This window comes from Panthera uncia, chromosome B1 (genome assembly GCF_023721935.1).
Source record: "Panthera uncia isolate 11264 chromosome B1, Puncia_PCG_1.0, whole genome shotgun sequence".
In the NCBI taxonomy this organism is placed as follows: Eukaryota; Metazoa; Chordata; class Mammalia; order Carnivora; family Felidae; genus Panthera; species Panthera uncia.
The window spans coordinates 69021628-69034942 of NC_064811.1; the positions used below are offsets into that span (position 1 = coordinate 69021628).

Consider the following 13315-nt stretch of genomic DNA (forward strand, 5'->3'; position numbering starts at 1 on the left):
AAATGAAAGAAATTTTGTTACCTGCATTTTTCCATCCCTATGTAAAAAATTAAATGATGCTGATACAAGACTGCTAGTTCTCTGCCACTCTCAAAAGACCATGGCTCATGTTCTCTTAGGCCATGGAATATGCAACAAAAAAAATAAGGTTTGTCTTCATCTGAGATGTTTGTCCATAACGTGGCAAGGGGGGGCGGTTAGCTACTTCCTGGTTTGCTTATCCACTTAAAAGAGGTTAAACACTGAATCTTATTACCTTAGCATAACCAGAATTCCCAGTCGTACCATAGATGGAAAAAAAAATCTTGTCTAAGGTATCTCTTTATAAACTGTCAACCTTCTACTTTGAGCTAAAACCCCATTGTCATAACAAGCGTGGTTATAAATGAAGGACTTGTGCTCTATTTGATTGTCACTGACCCTGAAATATTGAAATTAATATGTTAAAACTCTGAAGCTAAGTAAATCACACCTAAGTCATTTGATGGGTGATAACAGCAGGAAGTCAAATAAATTAGAGACTGATGTTTTCAAATTAACTGCTATTAGTTAATATTCATTAGAGTAGATCCATTTAATTTCCTCATAATCAGTTTTATCTGAAAGAGAGCAAATTAATTGGTGTAATACATTATGCAGTGTTTGCCAGTCCCTATATCACACCCCCAATGCATATGATACTCAAAAGCAAATACAGTCCCTTAAAGAAAATACACTGATCAAGTATAACTTGAATTTGTTCTCCTGAAGGAAATGTATTAACAAAGTTATAAATAATTTAAGGCAAACAAAAGAGTGGTCAATTTCCTCTTCATCTATGTTTGGCCATACACAGATAAAAGAGGATGTAGCATTTTGAAGATGGGCTAACATTTCCAGATATTAGGATGATGGTAAATTTTCAGAATATATGAATCAGGTTGCAAGTGACGGGTCTCATTTAGGGACCAGCAGCGTTTTATTTTTATTGAACTGAATCCTAAAATGCCTATTTAAATCCCTAAAAGAGTAAATATTGAATGTATTCATTTCTTCCTGCTTCATCACCAGCTTTTACTAGAGTGTAACACTCACGTTGGTAACCTAAGTAATAGGAAGAAGATATATTGTTAGAATAAGGAAAGGGTGGATGTATATCCAAGAAATATTAACCTTATTTGGAATGTGACAAGCAGAATGATTTATCTGAATCATTTCAGATTCACCGTTTGTTTCTTTCCCTTTGCTAGCATATTTCCATTTCCACTTTTAATGCCTGTAATGGCTCTGTGTTATTTTAAGTTAAGTTGGCTAACCTTTTATACACTTTTTGCATTAAGCGACAATTTTGTTTTCTGGGAAGAGTTCACTGATAGCATATGTACAAGCACTTTATTTCTCAAGCAAATTCTTTCAACTTAACTCACTACCGGATTGTGCTTATTGAGAATGAAAGTACCCAACAAATCATCCTCATGGCTAAGGCGGGAGCTGCCCTTTCAGCTTGGAGTCCCTGCTTCACTTATATCATGCAGGAATGATGGGACAAGCTGAACATTTATCAAGTTGTTGTGAACCCCTCTATCTTGCCAACAGCTTAATAAACAGTGAAGGGGATGGGTAATGACAAAAGAGTTTTCCTAGAAGGATGTAGTTAGAGTGTAGTTTAGATATAGTTGAGGATGACAATATCAATGGATAATGAATATGCTAAAATGGAAAGCATAAGAAAAATCCCCTTTGAGTTGTAGATGATCATTGGAAGAAAAATCAAGGTCAGCTAGCGAAGGAAGGATCTTGAAGTTTTGTGCTGTTTTCCAACTCAGTTATTCAACTGGCATGTATTTATGCTATTAACCAACATTTAATTATTATTATATAGACAGAGAACTAGTTTGTCCTTAGCATCGGGCTGCACTCTAAAGAAGTCATGAAGAATTATGTAACTCTGTGTTTGTACTGAAGAAGCTTAAAGATCTCATTGTGTACAGAAAAAAAGACATGCACGAAAACAGTAAGCATTACTTAGAATAACATAACACACTGCTATGGCATTAAGTTCAGTCATATAGCATAGTTCAGTATCAAATAGGATAATATAAATATGTTAATATGTTTTAGAAGGGAAGCTAGCAAATGAGATATAATGGCAATCAACAGGGCTTAGTTTCTGAGGAAAATAATGGTGAAGAAGGTAGAGATTGAGATCTAAGACTGGGTCAAATGTTGCAAACAAAAGGGGATGGGAAGGGCATTGCAGGTTGAATGAAGAATGGAGTAAAGCGTAGAAGGTAGACATGGACATGCTCTGGGTGGGGGTGAAGGAGGTGAAGGCAAGCAGAAAAAGGAAGGGTGCCTGACTAGAGGTGATAATAAATTAATATTGTAGTTGGGAGATCCCAATTTGGGAAAAGCTGCAAAACTTGGCAGAAATGCTCAGTCCTTTTAAAAAATTATGTTTCATCTTAATATATTTTCTTAGCCAAGCATACAATATTCTTTATAAAGCAAGATTAAGCAAGAGGTGTGTGTTTGAGGGGAGTGTGAGTGAGGAACAGAAAAATGGGAAGGGAAGCTAGCCAGCAGTGTCTACATTACCACGGATTCGCTAAAACTTTGTTATAGTTCTGCCCTCTGCGTTATAAGCACACTGAGTTATTTTAGGTTTGCAGATATATCAACGTCTTTATCAGTTTGGAGCTTGGATTCTTACCAGAGAATCTTCATATTTAATCATTTGATGAACTGATGGACACACGGAGGGTTAGTAGGGTTTTTGTCACTGTGGGCTGTGGCTGCCTGAGGAGGAAAGAAGGGCGGCCAGAAAACCTTGCAGGAGGCTAAAATAGGGGAATATGTGAAGAAGACAGAGAAGTTGGCAGATGCCAAAATTTTTCTGAGAATTAACAGGGTTTTGTGGGATTAATTGAATATTAAATGTCTCAACATTTGTGAGGTGCTATAAACGTACTTGAACATGATACTTCTCTATGTAATATCTTTCCTGGATTCATAAGCTCACATTTTCAGTGTTTCAGCAGTTAACACTGTATAACTGGCTTAGTCCACTCGGGCTGCCATAACAAAATATCATTGACTGGGTGATTTAAACAACAGACATTTATTTTCTCACAATTATGGAGGCTGGAAGTCTGTGATCCAGGTGCCAGCACAGACAGATCTGGTAAGGCTCTCTTCCTGGCTTGCAGACTGTTACTCTCTTGCTGTGTCTTCACATGTCCTTTTCTCTGGGGATTCACAGCAAGAGAGAGAGAGACAGAGACAGAGCAACAGAGAGACAGGGAAGAGAAGAGGAGGCGTGGGGTACCAAGGCAAATGGAGGGGTGATCAAGCTCTCTGGTGCCTCTCCTTATAAGGACACTAATTCCATCAGACCAGGGCCCCATCATCATGACTTAATTACCTATCAAAGGCCCCATCTCCAAATACCTTCCCATTGGAGGTTAGGGCTTCAACATATGAATGTTGGTGGGACACAGTCAGTCCATAACAAGTAGATTTTTTGTTGTTGTTGTTACCTGCTGCCATTCTTCACCTCATCCATTCCTTGCTTTCTCCCTTTCTAAGTGATCCTTTGGTTAGTATGAGAAAAGATTTGAATCAGAGACTAGGGCAGGATACACCACTTTGTTCTGCACACTTTCTTGTTAATCCTCTTTCTAGATATGCAGAAGGGACAAGTTTTTATTAAAAATTTCACTTTTCCAAGAGGCATATCCAGACCACTTTATTTAATCTGTAACCTGACATCATCCCCACCTCAGTAACTCCTGATCACACTCTTTTTTTTAAAATTTTCTCCATATTTATTACCTTCTAAGATACTACATAATGTGCTTATTTTATGTATTGTTTCTTATCTGTCTCCCATAATTAAGTGTAAGATTCACTAGGAGAAGGATCTTTATTTTTTTCACTGATATATACATAGAATGGTGCCTGGCCTATAATAAGCACTCAATATATATTACAGAATGAATAAATGCACAACTACTAAGTTAGCTAGATGAAAAGGATATCTTTCCCTATCAACCATTAATTTTAACAAAACACTAGTTGTGCACACTGAATTAAGATTTCAAAACTCACATCTAGCATTGAGTTTTATTTCTTAAGAGACTGTACAGGAGAATAAGGGGATATGTGTGGATATATTTTGAAGATAGAGCCAACAGGAGTTGCTCGTGCACTGGGTGTAGTGTGAAAGGGGGGAATCAAGGATGACTTCAAGATTTTTGACTGAACAAACTAAAGGACAAAATCAACATCAGCTGAGATAGGAAGAGTTACAGGGAGAGCAGGTTTGTTGGTAGTGCGGATGGTGGCTGGGGGTCAGATGAGGAGGTCAATTCTGGTCATGTTGAGTTTAAATGTCTGTTAGACATCTGGGTGGAGATAAAGTAGTTGAATATGTGAGTATCAAGTTAAGGATAAAAGTCTGAGCATTTATCCTTAACATTTATGTAAATTTATATTGACTTCACTTAAAACCTCACTTCTATTATTGTCAGTTTGATTTGAAGGAAACTATGCATGTATTTTTAAGGTATCGCTAAGGACAACAATGCAAAATCAGTCTTGTTTTTGAGAAGTACCCTGTGTTGAGCATTTTCATTCTGTGGTTTCTCTTCTAGCAGGCAAAAGAAAAAAAAATATTTTCTTCTGATTATGTCAAACTATTTTTGGATTATTCCAAATTATGTTTTATGCACATATAATTTGCAATATTTATTCTTTGAGAGTTTTTCATACCCTTCTCCTGGAAATTAATTCATTAAGTCGATCTTGAAGAGGAGGAAATATTTCATTGTAACAAATAGAGTGAATAACTTTTGGGTATTTTATTAGTTTGTCTCTATAATTAGAAAAGTTTTAAAGAAAAGCTTTATAGAAAGAGGAGTTAAGACAATAACCATTTCTGTTAATTCTGCCTCCATCAGCTACTTCTATTTCTTCTTCTAGATGGCCACACCACACTTGAAAGCCTTTATCTTCATGACCACGATATCTATCTGTTGTATTCATTGCCTAAGAGCCACTAGGTACTTTTTTGTTGTTGTTTTTGTAGTTTTCATTTTTCAAAAATGTTGTACCTCATGCATGACTACATCCTATGCAAAATAAATAGCATCAATAAATCAAGAATTTGGAACAGCTGTCATAAATAGGAAGTCTGTTCTTGTATTTCATATCTCATTTCATATCTGATTTTGGTTGATTGCAATTTTCTCTTTTTAAGATTAAGAATTTCTTGGGTGGTCCCAACAGATGTTCAGGAAACTTGTAAACTCTCACATTAGCACACACTGTAGAGTTAGGGACTTCAAGATCCATCTAGAGACATGCACAAACGTGTGTGCTGTATGTATTTGTATAATAAAATGAGGGCTCCAGCTGACTGAAAACATGTGGCAAGCGGATTTAATAAAATTCTTTCCTGAAAGCTGATCATCCAAACCATCTGCAGTGTGGTCAGATCACACATCCTTCATGTCTTATCTGAGAGGACAAAATAACCAGAGATTTGGATCCAGTTCCTCAGTCTAAAGAAGGCTGTTCAAAGTCCATCAGCCCCATGGTGCATATTTCTCCTTCTGAAAGGTTATTTCATCTGTACACCACTCTAGTCAGCCTTTGAATATGTGTGTCTCTCTTTTTCTTTTTCTCTGGTTAGAACATACATGTGTGTAAAATATGCACACCCAAATGGAATAAAGCTTCTCTCTTTATGTCTCTCTATATATGAATGTATCAATGGGATGAAGGAGGAGGAACTTAAAAAGGGAAGTACACTCATGTTTTGGTGAAAAGGCAGAATGAAAGAGAGAAGTGAAACTAGTTTTCTTTTTTTAAAAAATCCAGTCTTTTTTTTTTTGGCTAAGAGAAACAAATGTAGGTCATATTTCCATAGATGCAGTTTTCTTAAAATTTGCATGATGCATATATTCAAATGATTGTTCCAGGTTACTTCCTAGCATCATAGTACACAGATGTCAACCTTACTAATAATTAATAATTTATTAATATTCATGTTAATGGTATATATTTATTAGATGAATTTTTAACTGAAATACTTCAATATCCTTTGGCATATTAGTGTTTTTATAGATTTTAAATTATTATAGGAAAAGATATGCTTTTAAGACACAATAAAAATAATTAGTTTCTTTCAATTTGGTAATTTTTTTCTTATATGAATCATCAATGAGTTATTCAGTGTAATACAAAAAAAAAGGTGAGTTTATATTTTGTTTTGTTCACCTTGCCTCAGGGGTTTGTGAATTTTGATATACTATAGTTGAGATTGTTTTCAGAATACATGCCAAAATTTTTAAGATTAAATCTATGTTTAATTTAGAGCATCATTTGTACTCAGCTTTGAACATTGAACCTCAGATGTCATTGTTGTGAAATTGTAGATGATGCTTATTGTGATATGACTTTGGTTTTGGTTTTTGTATTTGTGTATTGAAATTCTAGTATCTTCAGTCCCACACCTACCCAGCTTCAATAAGCTGGGTGATTAACTTGTGGATAAGCATAAGCAAAATTTTAATTTCTTACAGGGGATCCCCGGAGGCCACTTTATGGGTCTGAAAAATATAAGATCTGTTCAAAACAGTGAGGGGAAAGACCCTTGCTGTCTCTGTGTAAGGTTGGTTGTGGATGGACAGAGGTGTACGTCAAAAACTGCCCGTGAGACCATCACAGAGACCCACGTGAGAGGAAAGGTCACATGCGGGAAAGGATAGAAAAGAGAAACCTGTATATTTATGGGATGATGGAGAAAAATTAGTAAAAACAAACTAAAGTTCTAAGCAAGATTATGTATTAGACAATTGGGTCATTGTTGGCAAAAATGAAGCTGGAAAGGAGATTTTATCTTTCATTTATGTTAAAAAGAGATCCTGTCAAGGCAATGAAAATAGAACAAGGCAGATGAATGTTGCCTGGTCACCAAGAGCCATAGTTCTATAGGAATTTCATGCATGTGTTTTTTTTAATTCATCTATTTAATAATTTCCTCATTCTACAAATATTTTGAGCACCTACTATTACTACTATTTTCTCTGCACGGAGTGTGATAGATACTGTGAAGAAGTTTGCAAAAATGCATGATGCATGTAACTCCTGCCTGTGAGCATCTTACCTAGGTGAGAAAAAGAGGACAACAGGAATTGGGCATTCCTGTTAAGAGAAATTTGCAAAATTATTTCATGGGGCAGGGTATATCAGTCTGACTGGAGTCACGTGTAGAGACCAGATACTCGGGTGGACAGGGTGAGACTGTAGATGGGCTGGAACACAGGGGTGAGGAAAGAAGCACTGCTTTGAGTTGACTGAATTGGCAGCAATGGGGAATCCTCCAGCACTCCCTCCTCCCCCTGCCCCACCCCACACTGCATTTGTTAAATGAGGTATAATTTACATATAGTTATGTAATTACCACCACGATTAAGGTAAAGAATAGCTACATAACCCCACAAAAATTCCCCTGTGCCTCTTCACAGTCTTTCCCTTTCTTACCCTCAGCCCCTGGTAACAACTCAGAATGTTTTTCTCCCTATAGCTTTTTCATTTCCAAATATCTTATGAATGCAATCTACAGCATGTGCCCTTTAGCCTGGCTTCTTGCATAAAACATAATGCATTTGAAATTCATCCATGCTGTTCTGTGTTTTCTGTAGTTCCTTCCCTTTCATCGCTGAGTAGTACTCAATTGTATGGAGGCATCACTCTGCTGCTGAGGGACGTTTGGGTTATATCCAGTTTTGGGGTGATTATCAGTAGATCCACTGTATATATTTGCATACTGGTTTCTAACACTGCATTTTTTCTTTTTAAAGTTTATCTATTTACTTAATTTTGAGAGAGAGAGAGAGAGAGAGAGAGAGAGAGAGAGAGAGAGAGAATGAGGAGAGGAGGGGAAGAGAAAGAGGGAGAGAGAGAGAATCCCAAGCAGGCTCTGCACTGTCAGCACAGAGCCAGATGCGGGGCTCAAACCCATGAACCAAGAGATCATGACCTGAGCCGAAACCAAGAGTCAGACACTCACCCAACTGAGCCACCCAGGTGTTCCACACTGCACTTTATATATCTTCTTTCCACCATTGTAGCTTCCAAGCTTGAGTCAATAACACCACTTCTTCAAGTTCAGGTTTTAAAAAATGCATATGAGAATGTGAAATTGTTAATATCAAACCCCTTATTTATGATTTAAAAATTTTTGATGGCTGCAAAATTTTTTTACAAGATACGTATGGAATGGAGACCAATAGAAAAATAAGATAAAATAAGTCAGTGATAGACGAGGTTGGGCAATAATTAAAAGTAACCTTTGCCAAAAGGTCCATCATAAAATGCTGAATGTATTGCTCATTTACTATGGAGCAGGCCATGTGCTGTGATCTGTGGGGGTTAAAAAGTATGATACTCAGTTCATTATCCTCAATTGTTTGAAAATATTTTTTATAAGTTTAATTACTACCTAACATTATGTTACACATATATTTATGTTTCTCCCTCCTTACCAAATAAACTCCACAAACAATATGTGCTTTTTGTTTTGTCACTTTGTATTGTTTTAAGCACTGCATCTCCAACACCTAGAAAAATGTTTGGCATACAGTAGGGCTTAATTAATATTTTTGAAAGTCTAAACAAGGAGATAAAACTTAAAAAAAAGAATAGTCAGAAGTCATAATAAAGTAATTTGATTGACAAAGGGGGTTACCAATAAGTGTTAAAATTAAGGACAGATTTCAATAAACTACAGTCACTTAGGATTGTAAAGAAATATTCTGAAGAGTTTGCTTTAGATTTTGATGGTTCTTATGCTTGTGATGAATATATCTATTCTTCATATTTAAACCATATTCCAATTAATATGAGACCACACCAAATGTGAAACATACTACTAGTTTAAAAATTACTAAAAATAAAACAATGCCATTTAAACTATGAACTTCTATTGTCTATAAGATGTATCCTAAAGAAAAGACAATAAATATTAAAAATGCAAATTATAAAATTAACAAAATATAAGACTGGCCAAGTTTAAATAAGATGATACATTTACAAATTTTTGTAAACTATAAAATTTACACAGTGACACATACTGTACTTTAACCCAAAATTTAGTTTCTTGACCCAAACTAACAAGAAAATTTTAAAAAGAAAATGTGTGAGTATATGTAATAAACAAAAAAAATTCATACATTTAGGTTGATGATTACTCAAATACATATAAAATTATTTTCATGTATACAGAAGTTCATGTGAAAAGTGGCCACACCCTCACTGAGAACAACAACAATGTAATCAGAACACCTGGTAGCAAAATTTTAGAGCTTTTTTATTAAATTACATTGCCCAGATATAGATGCATATAGTGCATCATTTTTAAAAATTAGCATTTAGGGACACCTGGGTGGCCCAGTCATTTGTCCAACTCTTGATTTTGGCTCATGTCATGATCCCAGGGTTGTGGGATAAAGCCCTGTGTCAGACTCTGCACTGAGCATGGAGACTGATTGAGATTCATTCTCTCTCTCTCTCTCTCTCTCTCTCTCTCTCTCTCTCTCTCCCTCTCTCTATCCCCCTTTGCCCCTCTCCTGCACTCAAACTCTCTCCCTCTAAAAAAAAAAAATTAGCATTTGTGTGTGCTTCCTGTGTGCAGGCATTGTGTTAAGCTGTCAGTAGTTCTATGAGTCAATTGCTAGTATGATCTCTTTCTTACAGATGGAGAGACTGAGGCACAAAGTGGTTTAGAAACTTGCCTAAGATTGTACTAACAAGGAAGCAAAGCTTATATGTAAACAAAGTCAGTCTGATTCCAGAACTAATGCTCTTAACCTCTATTCAGTGACATGTCTTGTGAGGTACTGGGTTTGGGGCACCATGCTTTAACAGTTAGTATGGCAAACAAGTTTGGATTCAGAGAAGGCCATCTGGATGATAGGGTGTTTGGACATTATGCTTCTGAACAGATGATCAAAATATAAACAGGACAGAGAGACTTAGAGTGGGCATGGTAACTATCTTCAGAGATGTTGAGAGCCAGAGGGCATTATTGGACAATGGTTTTTTTGGTTTTTTTTTGTTTTTTTTTTTTTAATTTTTTTTTTCAACGTTTTTTATTTATTTTTGGGACAGAGAGAGACAGAGCATGAACGGGGGAGGGGCAGAGAGAGAGGGAGACACAGAATCGGAAACAGGCTCCAGGCTCCGAGCCATCAGCCCAGAGCCTGACGCGGGGCTCGAACTCACAGACCGCGAGATCGTGACCTGGCTGAAGTCAGACGCTTAACCGACTGCGCCACCCAGGCGCCCCTGGACAATGGTTTTGAAGGAGGGTGGGAATGGGGCAGAAATTCCCAAGACAGATTTCAGTTGTGTATGAAGTGGCACTTGAAAAGGACCAGAGGCTACCATTATGGAATGAACTTCCTCTAGAGGTAGTAAATACCTTTTCACTGGAATGTTCAACAGAAGAGGGATGAAATGGAATCAGGGTATTTTGTAGAAGAACAAACTGTGTAACTTAAAAATATTTCCCAACTCTAAAATTATGTGATATGTAGATGTAAAATCAGCTGAGGGGGCAGATTACTTCTCAAAATTCCACTAGAAAAATTCTTTCCTTGTTTGATTCCAAATCTGCTAAATACTATATATGTTGAACTGGTTATATTTTAAAGATAACTTGGTAAAAATATATTTTGCTTGATTATTAAATAGAAATGGGTGAAAATTTCTAGTTAAAAATAAATGATAACATAAAATTCCAGCTTGCTTACAAAAATTCACTTGTCATAATGAAGAATTTTAATATAGAGCCCATTTTTAATTCAGTATTTTTCTATCACTAACAATCGTTAATTTAAAAATCTAGTGAAAACAGATTTTTACTAGACATGAAACACATTTCATTGAAACATGTGCTCTTAAAAAATTTATTTTTGAGATATATTACATGAGTACTCCTTTTGTTTATATTTTTAAATTCATATTTATTTTCTAATACCACTGCTAAATATCTATACAAAGAAGTATTGTTTTAACCCTTGCTTGTGGGTAAAGAAAATGAAGAAGTATAGTTGATCTGTTTGTGCTTTTTTTATTATTCTCACCAGAGAAATTTAGAACCCTTCCTTTTACTTTCTAAATTAATATTTTACTTTCATGATCTAAGAGAAAACTGTTACCTATTTAACTTTTATTTTTACTATGTATAGAAAAATATTTCCAGTAAAATTCTTTTTTTATTAATATTTTTATTTATTTTTTTGAGAGAGCGAGAGAGAGAGAGAGAGAGATAAAGAGAGAGTGAGCACGAGCACAGGAGGGTCACAGAGAGAGAGGGAGACACAGAATCTGAAGCAAGTCCCAGGCTCTGAGGTGTCAGCACACAGCCCAATATGGGACTTGAACTCATGGACTATAAGATCATGACATGAGCTGAAGTCGGACTCCCAACTGGCTGAGCCACCCAGGTGCCCCTCCAATAAAATTCTTAATTAATACTTTGATTGTTATAATAATCATAAAATACAACTAGATTTTATATTTAGATTTCCAATTTCCTCAGAAAGAACTGGACAAACAACAGTGATCGCCTACAGGTTTTGATTTTTCATTAAAAATAAAAATGGTTAAATATAGTTTCTGCCCTTTGGACACATATGCAACATACCAGCTATATTTTCCTAAAAAAAAAAAAAAAAGAAAACCCAATGAACATTATGAGTGTTGGATGGCTTATTGTCCCATCCAAAAATAAGGTCACCAGTGTCTCTGGTACAAAAAATCCAGATTGATTATTTTAACGTAGAATGAAAAGGAGGCCAGCAGGACTATTGCACCCTGAGTTCTGAATATGCACAAAGCATCTGATTTATGTCATAATTGCTTAATTTTCTATGTCTTTTTTAGAATGGAAAGGAAGTAACAGGCTTTCCACTCTCCCCCCAATCTCTATCTGCCTGTTGTTAATAGGTGGCATAATGGTCTGAGTGAGCTGAGGAAATTGTTTAGAATTTTGCTTAGTTCTAGGTCAGAGGCTTGCTGGTTTTCATTTCCTAATTTTTTGAAGAAAAACTCCTTGCAAGATGAACCTGAAAACCCATGTATGTCTCAAACAGTATCTTGCTCAGGCCTCATTTATTCTTCAACATATGTTATTTTGAGTAACATTTTGTGTGTGTGTGTGTGTGTGTGTGTGTGTGTGTGTGTGTGTCAGAGAGAGAGAGAGAGAGAATTACTTTTCAATGTGTTTTGTTCTATTAGGCTATAAATGTTAATAATATTAATAGGTGACATTTATTGAGTGTTAAAATTCTGTCCTGTACCAAATGAATTACCAAACTAGACTTGGATAAAAAAAACGATCCTAATTATGGCAACTATTTACTGATCCCTAAACATATATCAGGTATTATGCTAAATACTTCACACGTATTATTTTATTTAAAACTCTAACCCTCTACAGAAGGTTCTTTTTTTAAAAAATGTTTTAACGTTTTCATTTATTATTGAGAGACAGAGAGAGACAGAGCATGAGCAGGGGAGAGGCAGAGAGAGGAGGAGACACAGAATCAGAAGCAGGCTCCAGGCTCTGAGCTGTCAGCACAGAGCCCGATGCGGGGCACAAACTCACAAACCGCGAGATCATGACCTGAGCTGAAGTCAGACGCTTAGACTGAGCCACCCAGGCACCCCAGAAGGTTCTTTTTTTAAGCTCCATTTTACAAATGAGGAACAGAGATACAAATATTTATAATAGTTTTCTCAAATTTGTATACCAAGGATTTGGAAGTTAGACTTTAAAACAAGTTCGTGAAAAAAATAAAAAATAAATAAAACCAGTTCATTAGAATCTCAATCCTATGCTCTTTACTTTACTGTCTCTCTCTCTATATTTAAAATAATTCTAATGAATGCATGTTTTACTCCTCTTCCTGACCCTTACATCATGACTCTTACATCTTGTTGGAAAAGAAACTAAAGCTTGGGAGGTCAAAGGGCACACATTATTGGAATTCTCTTCCTAACAACCTCACCAAGTGAGGTCTCAAGTCATGTTTGAATTCCTCTGAGAATGGGGAGCTCAATTCATCTAAAAAAAAACCCAATTTTATCCTTCAATATCTATTATCATTAGACAACATGAGTTACTTTGGGAGAATAAAAGGAAAAACATTATCTTTTTTTATAATGTTTAACAGTTTACAAATCCTACATACCTTGTTTGATTTTAATCTCCAAATCATCCAATGTATTAGTTCAAAAATGTACTATAGGGGCGCCTGGGTGG

At 35.8% G+C, this 13315-nt stretch overlaps 1 protein-coding gene and 1 long non-coding RNA gene across 2 annotated transcripts in view; both read left to right on the forward strand.

Moving 5' to 3' along the window:
- The window catches only part of ARHGAP24 (Rho GTPase activating protein 24), a 516123-nt gene that overhangs the window by 206095 nt on the left and 296713 nt on the right, over positions 1–13315 (forward strand). The window lies entirely within an intron of this gene.
- Positions 1116–11731, forward strand: LOC125923674 (uncharacterized). The gene is made up of 2 exons (XR_007458127.1): positions 1116–10091; positions 10352–11731. It is a non-coding gene; the product is annotated as an uncharacterized LOC125923674 (long non-coding RNA).